Source organism: Anomaloglossus baeobatrachus, unplaced genomic scaffold, assembly GCF_048569485.1.
Source record: "Anomaloglossus baeobatrachus isolate aAnoBae1 unplaced genomic scaffold, aAnoBae1.hap1 Scaffold_533, whole genome shotgun sequence".
In the NCBI taxonomy this organism is placed as follows: Eukaryota; Metazoa; Chordata; class Amphibia; order Anura; family Aromobatidae; genus Anomaloglossus; species Anomaloglossus baeobatrachus.
This window is the reverse complement of record NW_027444702.1, coordinates 151,635-173,092: the sequence shown is the minus strand read 5'-3', so window position 1 is coordinate 173,092 and position 21,458 is coordinate 151,635. Positions and strand designations below refer to the sequence as shown.

The 21,458-nt window shown below is 47.8% G+C and overlaps 1 pseudogene; it reads right to left on the bottom strand.

Moving 5' to 3' along the window:
* Positions 1 to 376: 376 nt before the first annotated feature.
* On the bottom strand, positions 377 to 583 carry LOC142283178 (U2 spliceosomal RNA; annotated as a pseudogene).
* Positions 584 to 21,458: the final 20,875 nt, after the last annotated feature.

The following is a 21,458-nucleotide window of genomic DNA, read 5'->3' as shown; positions in this document are numbered from 1 at the left end:
AGTGGAATCTGATAGACAGCACCTGATGCCAAGTCTGCATCTTCTAACACCTGCAGTCACTGCAGCAGCTGAATCCAATGTGTCCAAAAGGGATCTATTCTATTCAATTGCAAATGATCTAGATAAGACTGAGAATAAGATACTGCACGGGACATAGCAGAGTTGGTCAAGTTGAGTGGAGATGAGTTTGCTATTTGGCACAGCTTTTGCATCAATAAAGCAAGTAAAAGGTGTGAAAGATAAAAAAAAGGGTGAAAGTGTGAAAAGTGAATTGGCCAAATTGAGGTGCATATAAAGTTTTTGCTTTCTTTCAATTCACTAATGGGGCTCATTTGAATCAGGTGAATTGAGTTCTGCTTTTGGAAACTGGGTTAAGAAGGGGTGCACCGGTCCTGGAGGTACTGCAATACCAGGTCAATGCGTGGAGTGGACAGAGCAAGATTTTTTCCATCTCCTTGTTCTAAAAATCCATTTAATATATGGTCCCCAGAGAGGGGACGTATCAGATATTAAACTGATAAGAACAGATTTAATTTTTTTTTTTTTCTGTTTATCAGTAGGACTTCAAAATAACAAAGGTGATCGCCTCCCGTTGCCTGGGAACCGTCCAGGCACAAGAGGGCTATGTGTCACCAGAAGGCGCACACACTTCCTCAAGGCCGGCAGACGTGCAATCCCAGGCACCTTCCAGTACCGACCAAGGTAGCGTCCTCCGAAACTACACTTGATCTTAGCCAAAAGGCCGAGAAGCTATAACCCGAATTGGTTACGGCCTTGAGTGGCACCCTGGCCTATACCGGACACATCTTAGGGAGAGGGAGACAAACCCACGCCTACAGAAGACATTTTGTCACCCAAGCAAACCCTTGAAAAGGCTGTTTTGCAGAGCAAAAACAAGAAGAATGATGCTTTTTGCAGCCGCCGCCCACTGCAATTAATCTGAATAACTCCTCCTCCTCCAAGCACCTCCCCTCCCCCTTGCAGTCTTTCCAATTCATGATACAAAAAGACGGACGGACAGGACAGGACAGGACAGGCTGCCTGACTTTCCGTCACTGCCACCCTTTGCCATCCTTGCCCGTAGAAAGCCCTTTCATCATCCCCAAACCCTAATCTTTTCCCTTCCCTTCCCAGCTGCGTCTCACTCCCTTTCATTAGGAAGTGAGCGCAGCCTTTTCTCCGTTCTGCACATGCGCGACGTTAAACACAAATGCGCAGGCGTGCGTTCCATTAGCCTCACTGCATTCCACTCCCATACAGGAAGTGGGCGCAGCTATTACTACGGTCGCACATAAAAGAACCCACGGCCACCACTGCACACAGCTGACTCCACCACAGGACACCCACTTCTACACCAACGCAGGTAAGACAGGATCGGCACCTCTATGCTCCCGTTACAATCAGGCTCAGTCACCATGTGATAACGCTCTCAACTCTTTAGTTGCAGGCTCCCCTTGCTTCACCTCCACTGGCTGTGCTGCCATTTCCTCTCCCACCTGGAAGGTATACTTTATTCCACTATTTTCCTGTTTCTCTCTTCCCCCTTTTCCCATAACCTACTTTTATCTGCATTTGTGGGGTATCTATATGCTATTTACATCATAGTTTTATTCATTAATATGGAAGGGAAGAGTGCCCATGAGAGTGTTGAACTGCGGAGAGCAAGAGATTAAGCTGCTCCGATTTGCCACCATTGATAAGCTGTTCTCAGTAGATACACATGCTATCCAAACAGCAGCATCCACCATTGCTTCAGCCCACCCATTCAGTGACAGCTCACCAAGTCAGCCAGAGGAGTGGTGTAAGGAATTACACGTAGGCACTGACTCCACACCTTCACATCACAAGAAGGGGGTCTACAGGCTAGTGCAAGAATACGAGCAAGTCTTCAGCAAACATCCGCTAGACTTTTGAAGAATAAAAGGGGTCAAACACTACATCCCCACAAGTGCACACCCACCCATCAAAGAGAGATATAAGCCAAAACTACCTGCACATTACCAGTGTACCAAGGACATGTTGAGCAACATGAAGGAGGCTGGGGTTATCCGTGACAGTTGTAGCCTCTGGGCAGCTCCGTTGGTCCTGTTAAAGAAGAAGGACAGCACCACTCCCCTGTATTGAGGAATAGCTAGCTGCATTGAGAACTGCAAATTATTTTTCTACCCTTGATCTCACTAGTCGCTATTGGCAAGTGTCCGTTGCTGAGGCAGACCGGGAGAAGACCGCCTTTGCCACCCCGATGGGTCTCTGCGAGTTCAAAAGCATGCCCTTCGAGCTGTGCAATTTGCCAGGAACCTTCCAGAGGCTGATGGAATGCTGCTTGGGACACCGAAACTTTGAAACGGTACTGCTATACCTTTATGATGTTATTGTTTATTCTAAAGCAAACAAGATTTTAGGGTGTATAAAAAGGGAGATTAGATCCGGTGATCCCAACGTATTGTTAACCCTCTATAAATCACTTGTAAGGCCACATCTGGAATATGGGGTAAAGTCCTGAGCAGGTTGATAACCATTGGTTTGAGCATGGTAGGGTGTAGTGCGCATCTTCCTGCATCGGTAAAAGCTGCAGAAGTCCTTGAAGATTTCCGCTTCAAAGGCAGTGCCTTGATCTGTGAGGACTCTCTCTGAGTAGCCATGAGGTCTGCATAAGTGTGCTTGGAAGACCTTCGCTGCAGTATGGGCCATTAGATCTTTGACTTGTACCACAACCATAAATCTCGAGTAGTTGTCTACCATCGTAAGTGCATACGTGAGCTCGCCTCGATATTCTGCAACAAAACTCCCTTTTTCGATTTCAGTTTCAGCAAACACTCCTCTTCCTGTAGAAAATATTTATCATTACCTAAGACAGTCATTCTAATGCATGACAATATTAAGGCAATTTAGTTAAAACTTGTTTTAACTCACCTTTAAGGGGATTGATGTATTTCATGGTCAATCCAGGTTTGTCAGTGATGGCACTGACATAATGTATGGCGTCTTTTTCGGGCGTTATCCTTTGCCTTTTCATTGTGAAAATCCAGTTGCCTATATCAAAGCAAATTCTACTACTTGTAAAGTATGCAGAAAATGAAATGTAGAACATATAACATCAACTGCTTAGGAACGCATCATAGGTTAGTACTTAAAAGGATATTGTCATGTTCTAGTCATAATGCAAGCTGGACATTTTTCATGTTACCCTGTAATCGCCGGCCTGTTCTAATGCTCACAAGCCAAGATATAGGCTCAGCTGCTAAGGCTTCCCTCTGCCTTCTGAATGAAACTTGAATATGTCTGGCTCACTGTGTATATAGCAGGTGCTCAGAAAAAATAAGAGTCAATTCAATAGAAATAGCTCTGGCACACTATAGTGATCAATAACGTAAGAAAAGAACTCTTGGAATGCTGAAAATTCTTTATTTGTGCAAAAGGATAATTCATCCAACGTTTCGACCTTGTTTTTAGGTCTTTATCAAGGATAAAGTTATCTAAGATCATAAAGGGTTACAAAACCATATAAACACGTAATTAGTACATAGTACAACATAACAGTACAATATATTGCTACTTGAGAGTACAATGGGTCAAATAACCATGATGCACATACAAAAAATTTTTCCAAAGCCATAGTGAAAACATTTGTACTGAGGAAAGAAAATTTCCACATGACCTATCTGGAGAAACATTCTGGATCAAACAACCAAAAATAGTCAAGCAGGTAAATACACACCTATATGGATAACAGGATGATATGTGTTCAATTGTATAGCGTCATTGCCATTAAGGTACAAATGGAAAACTTGCAATCCTATATAGTGAAGGAAATGAACACATATCATATCAAAGAACACAGGAACATGGGTGTGAGAAAAACCTCAATGTTTATACTTTGTTCTTTATAATGGTGTGAACATGTATATGTCTCAGTACCTTATGCACTTGAGAATTCTAGTGAGTAGATGATGAAAGCCTATTTCAGAACTGGAATCGGTAAATAATTGTAGGTGGAATCTAAATGAAAAGATGGTACAAGTGTTATCATGACACGTGGGCTATAACACAATGGACCGTGTGACAAAGAAGAAAGGAGAGAAAGAAGAGGAAGAAAATGCAACTACCTGTAACATTACGTGATAGTCACTGGTAAGTATCACTTGACAATTCAAGTGAAAAAGGATTCCTTTATTAAAGGGTTCTCAGTCGCCTCAGGATCATGAAATACTAGGGTAAATGATATGAGAATGGGTAAGAAGCACCACTAAAGGAAATATGAGATGCAGGACATATATCTATAAACCCCTGAACTACATGATAGAAATAAAAAGAAGAAAAAAGAAAAAAAAGAAGAAAGAAGAAGAACACATAGAATGCGGAAAGAGAATGGGTACAACTACCTGAGTTACTGCAGGGAGGCCCCTGGTTGGTATTGTGAGGGTTAGTGGAATTCCTTCACTGAAGGGTTCTCAGTTGCCTCAGGTTCGTGAAAAATGCTATAGACAAATAATGCCCGGAGAAAAGGGGTTCATATACAGCGAATAATGGTAATACAAGGTACATGTGTCACATGTAATAGTATATATATATATATTGTACTAAGATCTACACCAGAAATAGAAAGTAGTCCCTCTGCCTTCTGTCTAGGTGCCCTGAGTTATGTCCTGTAAACTGTCACAGCGACCCAGACACACATGTGTAGTAGGGGAATATCCCTGCTGAGATGCCAGTGCTAGAGCACACGTTTGCTGTGGAGTTGAACGCTATGTGAGCAGTTCTTACCTTCAATGAGCAGAAGTCTCTTTTTTCAGATTTCAATATCTCTGTGGGTATCTGGCAGAAATATGGAATACTCTTTACTGCTAAGACCCTGTACACCACTCCCACTAAAGGGGGCTTTACACGCTGCGACATCGCTAATGCGGAGTCGTTGGGGTCACGGAATTTGTGACGCACATCCGGCCGCATTAGCGATGTTGCTGCGTGTGACACCGATGAGCGATTTTGCATCGTTGCAAAAACGTGCAAAATCGCTCATCGGTGACATGGGTCTCCATTCTCGATTATCGTTACTGCAGCAGTAACGATGTAGTTCGTCGCTCCTGCGGCAGCACACATTGCTCCGTGTGACACCGCAGAAACGAGGAACCTCTCCTTACCTGCCTCAAAGCCGCTATGAGGAAGGAAGGAGGTGGGCGGGATGTTCCGGCCACTCATCTCCGCCCCTCCACTGCTATTGGGCGGTCGCTCAGTGACGTTGCTGTGACGCCGCACGAACCGCCCCCTTAGAAAGGAGGCGGTTCGCCGGTCACAGCGACGTCGCCGGGCAGGTAAGTATGTGTGACTGGTTCTGTTCGGTGTTGTGCAGCATGGGCAGCAATTTGCCCGTGTCGCGCAACAGATGGGGGCGGGTACCCACACTAGCGATATCAGGACCGATATCGCAGTGTGTAAAGTAGCCTTTAGTCACATGACCAAGACTGTATCTGTGTCCCTACAACACACTTGAGACAAATGTGTGTGTGAGCCTGCATTGTGGGGTATATATAATATATTATAGAGCTGGGAAGGATCATTCTAAGCAGTGAGCTGTTCCAGTATTTGTAGGAAAATACCCAGTAGAAGCCTCAAACACAGCACCAATACCTCCCATCAGTATCCCACCACAGTGCCATGTAACCCATGCCCTACACTCCCATCTACACCAATACTATACAGGCACAAACTAGTATATCTGACTAAAAAACCCCAAAATATGAAGAACGGCCTATAGTTGAGTGTGGATATAAAATCTATGTGAGCAGAGCTAGAATAGAAATCACTGATCGCATTGAAGTCATTCTGACCATAAATCACCATGATATCAAGGTGAGGAGTTGTGTGTTACTGCTGGGAGGAAAGGGTTAACAGTGGAATATTAAGGTGCATTTCTGTGTGCAGTGTTACTAGTCAATGTACAAATTGTCTCTCCAGTAAAGGAGACAAACTCTAGCACAGCGCCACCTATTGGAAGTAGCGATCCTAAAAGTCACAAGTGGATTTTCAACAATCCATTGCAATATGACTCAGGATATATAAGCCAGATCAGAATCCCAATTTGCAGACACGGTGTTTCGGGGTGCTTGCCCCTCGTCAGTGCAAAGTATGGGGGTGTCAATGTAGTCATTGTAACAATTCAGTATGAGCTGCTCTTGGTGCCGGGGGAGGGAGATGCTCTCCTGAGCAAGATAGATGGGGAATGAACATGATATCTATATAGTGTAAGGCAGGGGGTCTCAAACTCGGCTGGGTGTATGGGCCGCACAGAGGAAAAAAATAATGTGGGGGGCTGCATTCTTTGCAGGACAAAGTGACATTTTTATTGGTACCATATATATATTTTTTTTTCACACACCTTTGGATGACTGATTTTCAACATTTTTCACTTGTTTATTATAACAAATGTGCACATTCTTTGGTTAAATCTAAAAAAAAAAAATTGATGTTAAAAAAAAGTTATGCCTTATTTTGTTTTTTTTACAGTTTATCCCTTTCTTTTAACTAATAGTGTTACAATTATGACGCTAGCGTTTTGTGAAGGGAATGCTTTGCCTACTTCCGTGACTATGGCCTTCCAGAACTGCTGCATTTTGGCTGACCTCTCCGCCTCGGGAATAAGAGACATAAAGTTCTCCTTGTAGCGTGGGTCTAACAGTGTTACCAACCAGTAATGATTGTCGGCCAAGATGTTCTTAACGCGAGGGTCACGAGACAGGCAGCTTACCATAAAGTCATCCATGTGCGCCAGACTCTTAACAGCCATCACTTCAATATCCAGACCAACACGATGACTGAACATGCTGTCCTCCTCCTTCTCCTCCTCCTCCTCCTCATCTACCCTGTCCTCTGGCCAGCCACGCTGAACTGAGCATATGACTGGTATGCATGTCATATCCTCAATTTGGTCGGAGAGTTGCTCCATGTCTTCATCTTCCTCCTCGTCATAGTCCTCCACTGCACGTTGTGATGAGACGAGGCTGGGCTGTGTGTTATCACCCACACCCACTACTGTTTCTTGCTCCAACTCATCGTGTTCCGCCTGCAATGCATCATGTTTGGTTTTGAGCAGAGACCGTTTTAGAAGGCAGAGAAGCGGTATGGTGACGCTAATAATGGCGTCATCGCCGCTCACCATCTTGGTGGAGTCCTCAAAGTTTTGGAGGATGGTACATAGGTCGGACATCCATCTCCACTCCTCAGGTGTTATGTGTGGAGTTTGACCCATTTCCCGATGGCTTAGGTGATGCAGGTACTCAACAACTGCCCTCTTCTGCTCACATATCCTGATCAACATGTGCAGAGTTGAATTCCAATGCGTGGGGACATCACACACCAGTCTGTGAGCCGGAAGATGCAAATGACGCTGAAAGCCGGCAAGGCCGGCTGAAGCAGTAGGTGACTTTCGAAAATGTGCAGACAGGCGGCGAACTTTTACCAGCAGATCAGACAGCTCTGGGTATGAGTTTAGAAACCGCTGAACCACGAGGTTGAGCACATGGGCCACGCATGGAACATGTGTCAGCTGGCCTCGCCTCAAAGCCGCCACCAGGTTCCGGCCATTGTCACACACAACCTTTCCTGGCTTTAGGTTCAGAGGTGTGAGCCAGTGATCTGCATGCTGTTTTAGAGCTGTCCACACCTCTTCTGCATTGTGGGGTTTGTCACCTATGCAGATTAGCTGCAGCACAGCCTGTTGCCGCTTCGCCGAGGCAGTGCTGCAGTGCTTCCAGCTTGGGACTGGTGTGGAGGGTAAAGTGGATGAGGATGCGCAGGAGGAGGAGGAGGCTGAAGAGCATGACATTCCGGAGCTGTAGAGTGTGGGTGAAACCCTGACTGAGGTAGGGCCTGCAAACCTTGGTGTGGGAAGGACTTGTTCCGTTCCTCGCTCAAACTGGGTCCCAGCTGGGCTGGGCTGGGTCCCTACCCGGCTGGGTAGGGCGTTGTGGGGGGTTTGTCTATCTCCGTTTGAGGTGAGTTTGTTTAAGTTAGCCTTTTCTTTGGCGTTTTTTGGAGCCCTGCGGGTTGGGGAGTTGGTATCGCCCAGTAAGGCGTTCCCCGGGGGCTTGGATTGGGGTGACATTATGTCAGTGGAAAACGGAGTTGAATTTTGGATTAGGAAATCGAAAACTGATCAGAGAGGTGTGGGTAGACTAGTCCGTTTGGGGATGGTTGTGGCATCTGATATGTGCCCGTTCAAGTGTCTCGGGAATTTTCAACAGATCCGTCCGAAGGTGGATGGCCCCTTATTACATATATCTTTTTATCGAGATACCAATTTGTGAGTGTTTTTAGGGCATGTTTGAAGTCGTTGGGGTTAGATCCGAAGTCTTTCGGATTGGGGCAGCGACGGAGGCCTCTATATGCGGCCTACCGGAGGAGACAGTTAAGCAGATTGGTAGGTGGAAGTCGCAGCGCTTTAAGTCGTATGTACGTCCCCAGGTGGTTGTTGGCAATTGAGGGGAAAAGGGGGGGGGTATTAGGGTATTAGGGTAGCAATGGGGGGGGTGAGAGTGTGTGTTTTTTGTCAATTTGGTTTGGTGAGGCAATAAAATGGTGTCGTCTGTACATTTTGTATTGCAGAAGCACCCCCCCTTCCTTCCCTGGTCTGGATCCTTGGCCACTCTTATGTGTATTGGGGAGCCCGACGAGCGGACGCGAGATGGAACTGGAGACAGCTAGGTTTTGAGAAGGACCTGGCTCTCGTGCGATGGCTCGGTGTTCGGGGGTTAGGGTGCAGGAGGTGCATAGATACGCCCGGTTGGACAGACCTCCTGACATCTTAGTGTTGCATGCCGGGGGGAATGATTTGGGTGGGCGTCCTTTTCGAATCTTGATAAAGGACATCAAACATGATTTGTTACGGTTATGGGCGTCGTTTCCAGGTCTAACGATAGTCTGGTCAGAGATAGTAGCGAGAAAGAGTTGGCAGAAAGCGCGGTCAGTTGACAGGTTGAACAAGGCGCGGGCGAAGGTTAATAGGGCGATCTCGAAGTTTGTTAGTCGGAACGGGGGTATAGCAATACGGCATGTTGAGTTGGAAAGGACGGAAGAGGAATTTTGGTTGGCTGACGGGGTACACCTTAATGCGGTGGGAACTGACTTATGGGCTCTTGGCTTGCAGGGAGGTATTGAGAGGGCCCTTTGCTTGCGGGGGGTCTCAGGCACTTGAAGGGTTTCAAGGTGCCTTCGTTGTGGTGTTGTTTATTGGTGGGTCCTTGAAGTTGGTTTAAAATTGGTTCGGGGATTCATCCGGGTATGGATCCCCTCATTGGCAGAATTGATGGTCCCCTGGTGATTTTGGGGGGGAACCCCGACGGGGTATGTCGGGGCCCCTGGGGGTGTGGTTGGGGTTGACGGAGGATTAACCCTTATAATTTGGTGCTCCTGAGCCAGTGTGGGTAACGGCTGGGAGCAAGTTGAGGTTTTTTATTGCTCGGTTATGGGAATCACCAGGGTTTTGGTAGCTTCAAGGACCTTACCACATTGCAAATTTAATTGGTTATGTATTCTTGTTAATAAAATGGCTGCTATGGCCAAAATTATCCAAAGATAAATTTGTGTCTGTGTAATTACTTTTAAATAAGAAATGGGAATGGAGGTGTGGGGTATGAAAGGAAGACCGGAGTCAACAATTCCAGGGTCAAGCATGTTTATTTGCGTAAGCTTCGTTCCAGGGTAGAAAGGGTAAGAGTGCCTTTCAGAATTCGAAGTGGTCAGACTGTACGGACCACCAAGAACTGCAGGAGAGCTTGAACATCTTCCCATGGATTTGCGACATCCTCCCTCATCAGTTACGTAGGTAAGCAGGTTCTCAGCATTGCAGCCCATTTGTTGTCTTAAGTTAGTTAAGCGGGGTTAACTAACCTGTCAGTTCAGCCTCAGGTCTAAAGCAGAGGCCTGGACTCCACTCCTTACTCCTCACTCCACAACTCTCCTTAAAAACAACTGACTCCTTTTTCCTGCCCCGGGGTCTCCAGACCCCTAGGTGGGCGTTTCCTTCCGTCTGGTCCTGCCCACTGGTGTGCCTGTCTTTCCCTAGGGGAGGTGACTAGGGTTTTCTGGTTGGCTTTGTGTGACTTAGGTGAGGGAAGTTGTTATGCGGGGGCCTATGTGTGACTATCTGCAGTGTCAGGGCGTCACATATGTATGTGTGTATGTCTGCTAAAGGAATCCGCACCGTCATATTTACAAACACAAAATTTTGCAGACACCTCATGTGACTCAGGGAACGTTGTAGACTATGTTTTAACAGGAATATTTAACCTTTACAGTTACTCTCCAAAAAACCTGCCTCCATTAAACTGAATGGAGGTGGGAGCTGCAAGTTATTAATAGCAGCTGTGATTGGTTGCTATAGGAACAAAGGACATTCATAGTATAAGAAGCTTATGTGTGAGATAATATGATGTCAGTGGGGAGACAGATAGAGAGAGACAGACACAGACTGAGAGACAAACAGACAGAGACAGATAGGCATAGACAGACAGGGAAAGAGACAGAGACAAACAGACAGAGGCAGACAGGGAAAGAGACAGACAGAGATAGACAGGGAAAAAAGGCAGACAGACAGAGACAGAGAAAGAGACAGAGGCAGATAGGGAAACAGACAAAGACAAACATACAGAGACAGGCAGGAGAAAAGGCAGACCGACAGGGAAACAGACAGACAGGGGAAGAGACAGACAGAGAGAGACAGACAGATAGAGACAGACAAAGAAATACAGAGATAGACAGGGAAAGAGACAAACGGGGAATGAGTCAGACAGAGAGAGACAAAGAGAGACAGGCAGAGAGAGACAGGGAAAGAGACAGACAGGGGAAGAGACAGACAGAGACAGACAAAGAAATACAGAGACAGACAGGGGAAGAGACAGACAGGGGAAGAGACAGACAGGGGAAGAGACAGACAGACAGGGAAAGAGACAGACCTGGAAAAGAGACAGACCTGGAAAAGAGACAGACAGACATAGAAACAGACAGCCACAAAGAGAGAAAGACAGACAGACACAGAGAGACAGACAGAGATAGAGAGACAGAGAGACATGGATAGAGATAGAGACACACAGAGACAGACAGATGACAGAGACTGGGAGAGAGACAGACAGAAGCATAAATCCCTAACTAAAACTTAACATTTAATGATAGTTTTAAAAGGTAAAAAAACACAAATCATGTAAATAGCATGACTCTCTTCTGTGCATAGAGTCAAAATTTTGTGTTTGTAAATATGACGGTGCGGATTCCTTTAGCAGACATACACACATACATATGTGACGCCCTGACACTGCAGGTAGTCACACATAGGCCCCCGCATAACAACTTCCCTCACCTAAGTCACACAAAGCCAACCAGAAAACCCTAGTCACCTCCCCCAGGGAAAGACAGGCACACCAGTGGGCAGGACCAGACGGAAGGAAACGCCCACCTAAGGGTCTGGAGACCCCGGGGCAGGAAAAAGGAGTCAGTTGTTTTTAAGGAGAGTTGTGGAGTGAGGAGTAAGGAGTGGAGTCCAGGCCTCTGCTTTAGACCTGAGGCTGAACTGACAGGTTAGTTAACCCCGCTTAACTAACTTAAGACAACAAATGGGCTGCAATGCTGAGAACCTGCTTACCTACGTAACTGATGAGGGAGGATGTCGCACATCCATGGGAAGATGTTCAAGCTCTCCTGCAGTTCTTGGTGGTCCGTACAGTCCGACCACTTCGAATTCTGAAAGGCACTCTTACCCTTTCTACCCTGGAACGAAGCTTACGCAAATAAACATGCTTGACCCTGGAATTGTTGACTCCGGTCTTCCTTTCATACCCCACACCTCCATTCCCATTTCTTATTTAAAAGTAATTACACAGACACAAATTTATCTTTGGATAATTTTGGCCATAGCAGCCATTTTATTAACAAGAATACATAACCAATAAAATTTGCAATGTGGTAAGGTCCTTGAAGCTACCAAAACCCTGGTGATTCCCATAACCGAGCAATAAAAAACCTCAACTTGCTCCCAGCCGTTACCCACACTGACTCAGTAGCACCAAATGGTTAGGGTTAATCCTCCGTCAACCCCAACCACACCCCCAGGGGCCCCGACATACCCCGTCGGGGTTCCCCCCCAAAATCACTAGGGGACCATCAATTCTGCCAATGAGGGGATCCATACCCGGATGAATCCCCGAACCAATTTTAAACCAACTTCAAGGACCCACCAATAAACAACACCACAACGAAGGCACCTTGAAACCCTTCAAGTGCCTGAGACCCCCCGCAAGCAAAGGGCCCTCTCAATACCTCCCTGCAAGCCAAGAGCCCATAAGTCAGTTCCCACCGCATTAAGGTGTACCCCGTCAGCCAACCAAAATTCCTCTTCCGTCCTTTCCAACTCAACATGCCGTATTGCTATACCCCCGTTCCGACTAACAAACTTCGAGATCGCCCTATTAACCTTCGCCCGCGCCTTGTTCAACCTGTCAACTGACCGCGCTTTCTGCCAACTCTTTCTCGCTACTATCTCCGACCAGACTATCGTTAGACCTGGAAACGACACCCATAACCGTAACAAATCATGTTTGATGTCCGTTATCAAGATTCGAAAAGGACGCCCACCCAAATCATTCCCCCCGGCATGCAACACTAAGATGTCAGGAGGTCTGTCCAACCGGGCGTATCTATGCACCTCCTGCAACACCCTGTTCCACCCTAACCCCCGAACACCGAGCCATCGCACGAGAGCCAGGTCCTTCTCAAAACCTAGCTGTCTCCCGTTCCATCTCGCGTCCGCTCGTCGGGCTCCCCAATACACATAAGAGTGGCCAAGGATCCAGACCAGGGAAGGAAGGGGGGGTGCTTCTGCAATACAAAATGTACAGACGACACCATTTTATTGCCTCACCAAACCAAATTGACAAAAAACACACACTCTCACCCCCCCCATTGCTACCCTAATACCCCCCCCTTTTCCCCTCAATTGCCAACAACCACCTGGGGACGTACATACGACTTAAAGCGCTGCGACTTCCACCTACCAATCTGCTTAACTGTCTCCTCCGGTAGGCCGCATATAGAGGCCTCCTTCGCTGCCCCAATCCGAAAGACTTCGGATCTAACCCCAACGACTTCAAACATGCCCTAAAAACACTCACAAATTGGTATCTCGATAAAAAGGACCCATCCTCGTGACATAATAAGGGGCCATCCACCTTCGGACGGATCTGTTGAAAATTCCCGAGACACTTGAACGGGCACATATCAGCAATGCGTGGGGACATCACACACCAGTCTGTGAGCCGGAAGATGCAAATGACGCTGAAAGCCGGCAAGGCCGGCTGAAGCAGTAGGTGACTTTCGAAAATGTGCAGACAGGCGGCGAACTTTTACCAGCAGATCAGACAGCTCTGGGTATGAGTTTAGAAACCGCTGAACCACGAGGTTGAGCACATGGGCCACGCATGGAACATGTGTCAGCTGGCCTCGCCTCAAAGCCGCCACCAGGTTCCGGCCATTGTCACACACAACCTTTCCTGGCTTTAGGTTCAGAGGTGTGAGCCAGTGATCTGCATGCTGTTTTAGAGCTGTCCACACCTCTTCTGCATTGTGGGGTTTGTCACCTATGCAGATTAGCTGCAGCACAGCCTGTTGCCGCTTCGCCGAGGCAGTGCTGCAGTGCTTCCAGCTTGGGACTGGTGTGGAGGGTAAAGTACTGATGGGGTGGGTGTCTGTATGGCCCAATTTTTGGAAAAAAGGGAGACTCCGCTTGGAGTAACCCTTGCTTGCTGTGTTTTTAAAAGAAGCCAAGATGAACAGAGCTGGGATCAGGAAAGACTTTGCTACCTACCCCGGTGTCATCCTGGGGACGGTTAATTATGGCGTATTTTTGAATTTGCTTGATGCAAATCAAAACATCCTGTTTGCAACTAGGGCCCAAGTGCTGCCACTGATGGGGTGGGTGTCTGTGTGGCCCAATTTTTGGAAAAAAGGGAGACTCCGCTTGGAGTAACCCTTGCTTGCTGTGTTTTTAAAATAAGCCAAGATGAACAGAGCTGGGATCAGGAAAGACTTTGCTACCTACCCCGGTGTCATCCTGGGGACGGTTAAGAATAGCGTATTTTTGAATGTGCTTGATGCAAATGTAGCTGTGAAGTGTACAACTGGGGCACAACTGCTGCCACTGAAGGGGTGGGTGTGTGTGGGGCCCAATTTTTGGAAAAAAGGGAGACTCCTCTTGGAGTCACCTTGCGGTGTTTTACATGATTTTAGAATGGCGTGCCATGCCTATATCTGTGTGTCCTCCTCTTTTTCCTTGTCCAGCTGTTTTGTTTTCGCATGAGTATATGTCCTTGTCACTTTCCCATGTGTTTGTGTTGTGTTGTGAGTTGTTTGTCACCTTTTGGACACCTTTGAGGGTGTTTTCTAGGTGTTTTACTGTGTTTGTGATTGCCTGCCATTGTTTCCTATTGGCTCGAGTTCGGTTCGTCGAACGTTCGACGAGCCGAACTCGAACGGGAGCTCCGTTCGGCGAACCGACCTCGAGCCGAACCTGGACCGGTTCGCTCATCTCTACTCCTGGACATACCTACCCCGGTGTCATCCTGGGGACGGTTAAGAATAGCGTATTTTTGAATGTGCTTGATGCAAATGTAGCTGTGAAGTGTACAACTGGGGCACAACTGCTGCCACTGAAGGGGTGGGTGTGTGTGGGGCCCAATTTTTGGAAAAAAGGGAGACTCCGCTTGGAGTAACCCTTGCTTGCTGTGTTTTTAAAAGAAGCCAAGATGAACAGAGCTGGGATCAGGAAAGACTTTGCTACCTACCCCGGTGTCATCCTGGGGACGGTTAATTATGGCGTATTTTTGAATGTGCTTGATGCAAATCAAAACATCCTGTTTGCAACTAGGGCCCAAGTGCTGCCACTGATGGGGTGGGTGTCTGTGTGGCCCAATTTTTGGAAAAAAGGGAGACTCCGCTTGGAGTAACCCTTGCTTGCTGTGTTTTTAAAAGAAGCCAAGATGAACAGAGCTGGGATCAGGAAAGACTTTGCTACCTACCCCGGTGTCATCCTGGGGACGGTTAATTATGGCGTATTTTTGAATGTGCTTGATGCAAATCAAAACATCCTGTTTGCAACTAGGGCCCAAGTGCTGCCACTGATGGGGTGGGTGTCTGTGTGGCCCAATTTTTGGAAAAAAGGGAGACTCCGCTTGGAGTAACCCTTGCTTGCTGTGTTTTTAAAAGAAGCCAAGATGAACAGAGCTGGGATCAGGAAAGACTTTGCTACCTACCCCGGTGTCATCCTGGGGACGGTTAAGAATAGCGTATTTTTGAATGTGCTTGATGCAAATGTAGCTGTGAAGTGTACAACTGGGGCACAACTGCTGCCACTGAAGGGGTGGGTGTGTGTGGGGCCCAATTTTTGGAAAAAAGGGAGACTCCGCTTGGAGTAACCCTTGCTTGCTGTGTTTTTAAAAGAAGCCAAGATGAACAGAGCTGGGATCAGGAAAGACTTTGCTACCTACCCCGGTGTCATCCTGGGGACGGTTAATTATGGCGTATTTTTGAATGTGCTTGATGCAAATCAAAACATCCTGTTTGCAACTAGGGCCCAAGTGCTGCCACTGATGGGGTGGGTGTCTGTGTGGCCCAATTTTTGGAAAAATGGGAGACTCCGCTTGGAGTAACCCTTGCTTGCTGTGTTTTTAAAAGAAGCCAAGATGAACAGAGCTGGGATCAGGAAAGACTTTGCTACCTACCCCGGTGTCATCCTGGGGACGGTTAATTATGGCGTATTTTTGAATGTGCTTGATGCAAATCAAAACATCCTGTTTGCAACTAGGGCCCAAGTGCTGCCACTGATGGGGTGGGTGTCTGTGTGGCCCAATTTTTGGAAAAAAGGGAGACTCCGCTTGGAGTAACCCTTGCTTGCTGTGTTTTTAAAAGAAGCCAAGATGAACAGAGCTGGGATCAGGAAAGACTTTGCTACCTACCCCGGTGTCATCCTGGGGACGGTTAATTATGGCGAATTTTGGAATGTGCTTGATGCAAATCAAAACATCCTGTTTGCAACTAGGGCCCAAGTGCTGCCACTGATGGGGTGGGTGTCTGTGTGGCCCAATTTTTGGAAAAAAGGGAGACTCCGCTTGGAGTAACCCTTGCTTGCTGTGTTTTTAAAAGAAGCCAAGATGAACAAGTCATGGGTCAGCAAAGACTTTATCTACCTACCCCGGTGTCATCCTGGGGACGGATAAGAATGGCGTATTTTTGAATGTGCTTGATGCAAATCAAAACATCCTGTTTGCAACTAGGGCCCAAGTGCTGCCACTGATGGGGTGGGTGTCTGTGTGGCCCAATTTTTGGAAAAAAGGGAGACTCCGCTTGGAGTAACCCTTGCTTGCTGTGTTTTTAAAAGAAGCCAAGATGAACAGAGCTGGGATCAGGAAAGACTTTGCTACCTACCCCGGTGTCATCCTGGGGACGGTTAATTATGGCGTATTTTTGAATGTGCTTGATGCAAATCAAAACATCCTGTTTGCAACTAGGGCCCAAGTGCTGCCACTGATGGGGTGGGTGTCTGTGTGGCCCAATTTTTGGAAAAAAGGGAGACTCCGCTTGGAGTAACCCTTGCTTGCTGTGTTTTTAAAAGAAGCCAAGATGAACAGAGCTGGGATCAGGAAAGACTTTGCTACCTACCCCGGTGTCATCCTGGGGACGGTTAATTATGGCGTATTTTTGAATGTGCTTGATGCAAATCAAAACATCCTGTTTGCAACTAGGGCCCAAGTGCTGCCACTGATGGGGTGGGTGTCTGTGTGGCCCAATTTTTGGAAAAAAGGGAGACTCCGCTTGGAGTAACCCTTGCTTGCTGTGTTTTTAAAAGAAGCCAAGATGAACAAGTCATGGTCAGCAAAAACTTTATCTACCTACCCCGGTGTCATCCTGGGGACGGATAAGAATGGCGTATTTTTGAATGTGCTTGAAGCCAAGATGAACAGAGCTGGGATCAGGAAAGACTTTGCTACCTACCCCGGTGTCATCCTGGGGACGGTTAAGAATAGCGTATTTTTGAATGTGCTTGATGCAAATGTAGCTGTGAAGTGTACAACTGGGGCACAACTGCTGCCACTGAATGGGTGGGTGTGTGTGGGGCCCAATTTTTGGAAAAAAGGGAGACTCCGCTTGGAGTCACCTTGCGGTGTTTTACATGATTTTAGAATGGCGTGCCATGCCTATATCTGTGTGTCCTCCTCTTTTTCCTTGTCCAGCTGTTTTGTTTTCGCATGAGTATATGTCCTTGTCACTTTCCCATGTGTTTGTGTTGTGTTGTGAGTTGTTTGTCACCTTTTGGACACCTTTGAGGGTGTTTTCTAGGTGTTTTACTGTGTTTGTGATTGCCTGCCATTGTTTCCTATTGGCTCGAGTTCGGTTCGTCGAACGTTCGACGAGCCGAACTCGAACGGGAGCTCCGTTCGGCGAACCGACCTCGAGCCGAACCGGGACCGGTTCGCTCATCTCTACTCCTGGACATAGCATTCGAATTACCAGGTCCCTGAAGGCTGAAATGCGTAGTGGCCGGAAATCATGAACAATTACAATGGGCGTATGTGCTGTAGATCCTGCGTCAGTTGTAGCTTGGAACTTTGTCTTTTCACGGATTTGCCCGTCTCTCATGGTGTTGGGCTATTTTCGGATCAAAATGGTGTGTCCCTCCTTGGCCCGTATCATGGGTTATTTCAGGGGCAAATTTAACTCTCTTAGCACTTTTCTCCTTAATTGTGGCCGTTGAATTGTTGGGTCAAGGTCTATCCAACCAGCATATTTGTTGTTTTTCAGACAATTTAGGGCTCGTGCATAGTAATAATAACACAGGTTTCCAAGGGTAAAAATTTTTGAAAGATGTGATTTTTTTCATACTTTTGATCATTGGACTCAGTAAAAATATTGAAAAAATATCATCACGTACAGTTTTTTCACAAACACTGATTCTATAGGTGTTAGGGCCAGGTGGACGGGCAGACCCAGGAGGTGGATCCACTGGGCCGAACACCTTAATGAAGGCAAGGGGTCCGGTAGCCGGAGCACTACGGGTAGCAGGACAGTCCGTGCAAAAGAGTGGAATGGAGAAGTCCCTGGGACCACGGAGTCACTGATGGTAGTCCGGGTGACGGAGCTCAGGTTCGGAGGCCGAGATGTCAGGCAGAGTCCGGAACCGATGGAGCGAGAGGACGGGTCACCACAGGGATCAGAGATGGTACGGACTGACGGGATGGCAGATAGTCAGCGTTCGGGGTTCGGGAATCGGCAGGACCGGATGGCGAGGCAGGAGCGGCTCTAGAAGAGAGATAGGTAAGTATATCACAGAGACACAAGGAGACCTGACTCCTAGCTTAGGAAACACGAAGAACAGGCCCCGCCCACTTGGACATTAAACCCCTTTATACCCTGTACCTGTGTGTTCAATTTCCTGTCAGTGGACGCTGGCCCTTTAAGAGAGGGTCAATGACCGCGCGCGCGCCCTAATGCGCATGCGCGAGGCCCGGGTGCCAGAAGCCAGGGCAGGGAGCGGTGTATAGGAAGCAGGGGAGCCGGCCTGGAGCAGGGCTGCCGACGGGCGCCGGGAGTGGGGACCGGGCCGCCTGGGGACCGCAGGTGGTGGAGGCTGGAGACCGTGGAGCGGGGGATGTCTGCCAGAGGAGCCGGGGAGCGAAGCAGGGAAGCCGGGGAGCGTGGCAGGTGAGCCGGGGGGCAGAGCAGGGGACCCGGAGAGCGTGACAATAGGTTTCCAAAAGGTTAGAATTCTGAAAAGATTCCCTCCATACTTTTCTGAAGATGGTGCTCTAGTGTATTCAAGCGATGTTCCTGTGCTGATGGAAAATGTAACATTAAGTACAATGTGAGCGAGTGGAGACACGTCATTGTTTCATCCAAAAAGTCTGAAAGCTGTGCTACTGCTCAATGGCAGTAAGTATTCTTCAGTGTGTGTAGGGCATGTGTCGCGGGCAGAGGGGCCACGCACGCTACGCTCGGGTTCGGGGACTTCTGCTGCTGCTGCTGCTCGGTGGCTCGAGCGGAGGGCCAGATCCGGGGACTCGAGCAGCGCTCCTCGCCCACGAGTGAAAAGGGGGTGGTTTGTTTGGGGAGATAGTTAGTGACGTCACCCACAGGTCGTGGTGATAATGGGCACCACCACTGCTGGTGACGGGGATCCCGGGAGCGATGGCAGGGAGCAGCTAGGATGTTGGTTCCCCCTCCGTGGGTAGGGGTTGGTGATCCCGGGGCCCGGTGGCGGTACGGGGAGGCTGGATGGCTGGGGTGTACGTACCGAGGGAGCCCGTTTGCCCGCAGGCGCTGGCCCTTGGATCTCTAGCCTATGGCGGTGGCTTTTTATCCTCACGGTGTGGACGGTTGCCTTCTGTCGGGTCTTGGGTGTTAGGGAACCCCTGGGATTCCGGTCACTCTCGGATTTGACCATTGTCGGCGGCTCCTAGCCTGGTCAGGGTCCAATGGCCCTGCCTTTGTGCTTGGTACAGATCCGCTCACCGGTTCAGTTCCCTTCGGGTCACCGCCCGTCCCCGGTCCTACGGTTCAGCTGACTTGTACCACCTCCTGCAGACGGCCACCACCGTCTGCCGACCTTGCTGACAGTGCCTGGGCTCCTACCCAGACACTAACAGTTTCTGTCCTCTCACTTTCCACTACAAAACTAAACTAACTGCTTTTTCCCGCCTCCAGGCCTGTGAACTCCTCGGTGGGTGGGGCCAACCGCCTGGCTCCGCCCCACCTGGTGTGGACATCAGACCCTGGAGGAGGCAACAAGGATTTTGTGTGACTGATGTAGACTATCCAGGGGAGGGGGTGTGTGTGATTTTGTGTTTGTGACTACCTGGCTAGTCCAGGGCGTCACACATGCTATGCACTTGGAAGAAAGCTGTGAGAATTTAGACTTTATTCTCAAGAAACTTAACTACAAGGAGCATGGATGGTCAATATGTGGTGGTCTAAAAATGTTCTCATTGCTTCTTGGGCAGCAAGGAGGATATATTAAATACCCATGCTGTTCTGCCTCATGGCAGCCTGCTAATAGTCATTCATTAAAATTTCTGTTACAACCCCTAGAGGTCATTGTTATTCTTTTGAATTGCTGAGTTTCCCTTTAAGCTAAATGTATTCTGGGTAAGGAATGCCTCCCTGAGCTGAGAAGAAGCCTGCAGCCATTTTCTCTTTGGATTTGTCAGGAAAGGACATGCCGACTTACCTCTCTGTACATTCACCCCTGCCTAGTGTAATCCGGTGAGCAAAGCAAATTACATGTGTTAGTGATAGAATCCTAGATGGAAGAGTGTAGTAAATGCATTGTACATTGTACTTCTACACCTTTAGTGTCATCCCTGTCTTGTTTGTCTAGATAAGATTTCTATGTATTGCAGATGCAGTGACCTTTCACCTACATTCTCGTAAGAACTGCATCTCATGTACTGTTATGCTATGTTAACTCTGTATTAACACTGTACTGACTGTAATAATTTTCTTGTTATAGTTTTTACCCGTATAAAACAGTATCTTGGATATACCGTATTCTGTCTTCAACTGCATCTTGGATATTCCTATATTCACTGTATATTCCATGTATACTGCAATCAAGTTCACGTTACCAGCTAATAAATCAAGGCTATTGAACTCCACAGTCTGTTTATTTGAAATGTGAACTAGGGTTTAGCTGTATGCTAGAGATTCACAGCATTACGTAAAAGAAGGCAGAACACATGCTTTTTGTGTGAATTGGAAAGCCAGGTTAGGACTCTTCACTGGAGCAAAAAAAATTGGCCAACAAGAACATCTTTGTAACCGGGACTCAAGAACATTGTTGCATAAAGCTTAGTTGATCCCACCTAAAGTTCTCTTGCCACCACTCCACTGTAAGCTTGGACTGATGAAGCTGTTTGTGAAAGCGCTACTGAAAGAAGGAGAGATGTTTAAGTACCTGTGTACCAAGTTTCAGGGACTGTCAGAATCAAGTCTGAAGGAAGGTGTGATGCCCTGGCAAAACCAGGTAGTTACAGATAGGCCCCCGCACAACACCTTTCCTCACTTAGGAAACACACAGCCGACCTGAAACCCTAGTCACCTAGGACCCTGAAGCCAGGACCGAAAACAGCGGCCTAGCTAATTAAATGATTGAGGGCAGGATTATAGGTCCTATCCCACCTAAAGTCCCTCAAAGAAGACAACAGCCCACTGATAGGGATAAGGCCACCGCCAGGGCCCTTAGATCCCACGGGCCAGCGCCTGCGGGCACGGCTCCTTAGGCCATATCCAGCCGGGAGCGGACTCCTGAGTTCCAGACCAGGCAGTCCACCATACACAAAAACAAGTGCAGAGTAAAGGACAGCGACCACCAGCCTGGGTGGGGGACCTGAATGCAACCGGCCGGGGCGGCAGGCCACCAGCACCTT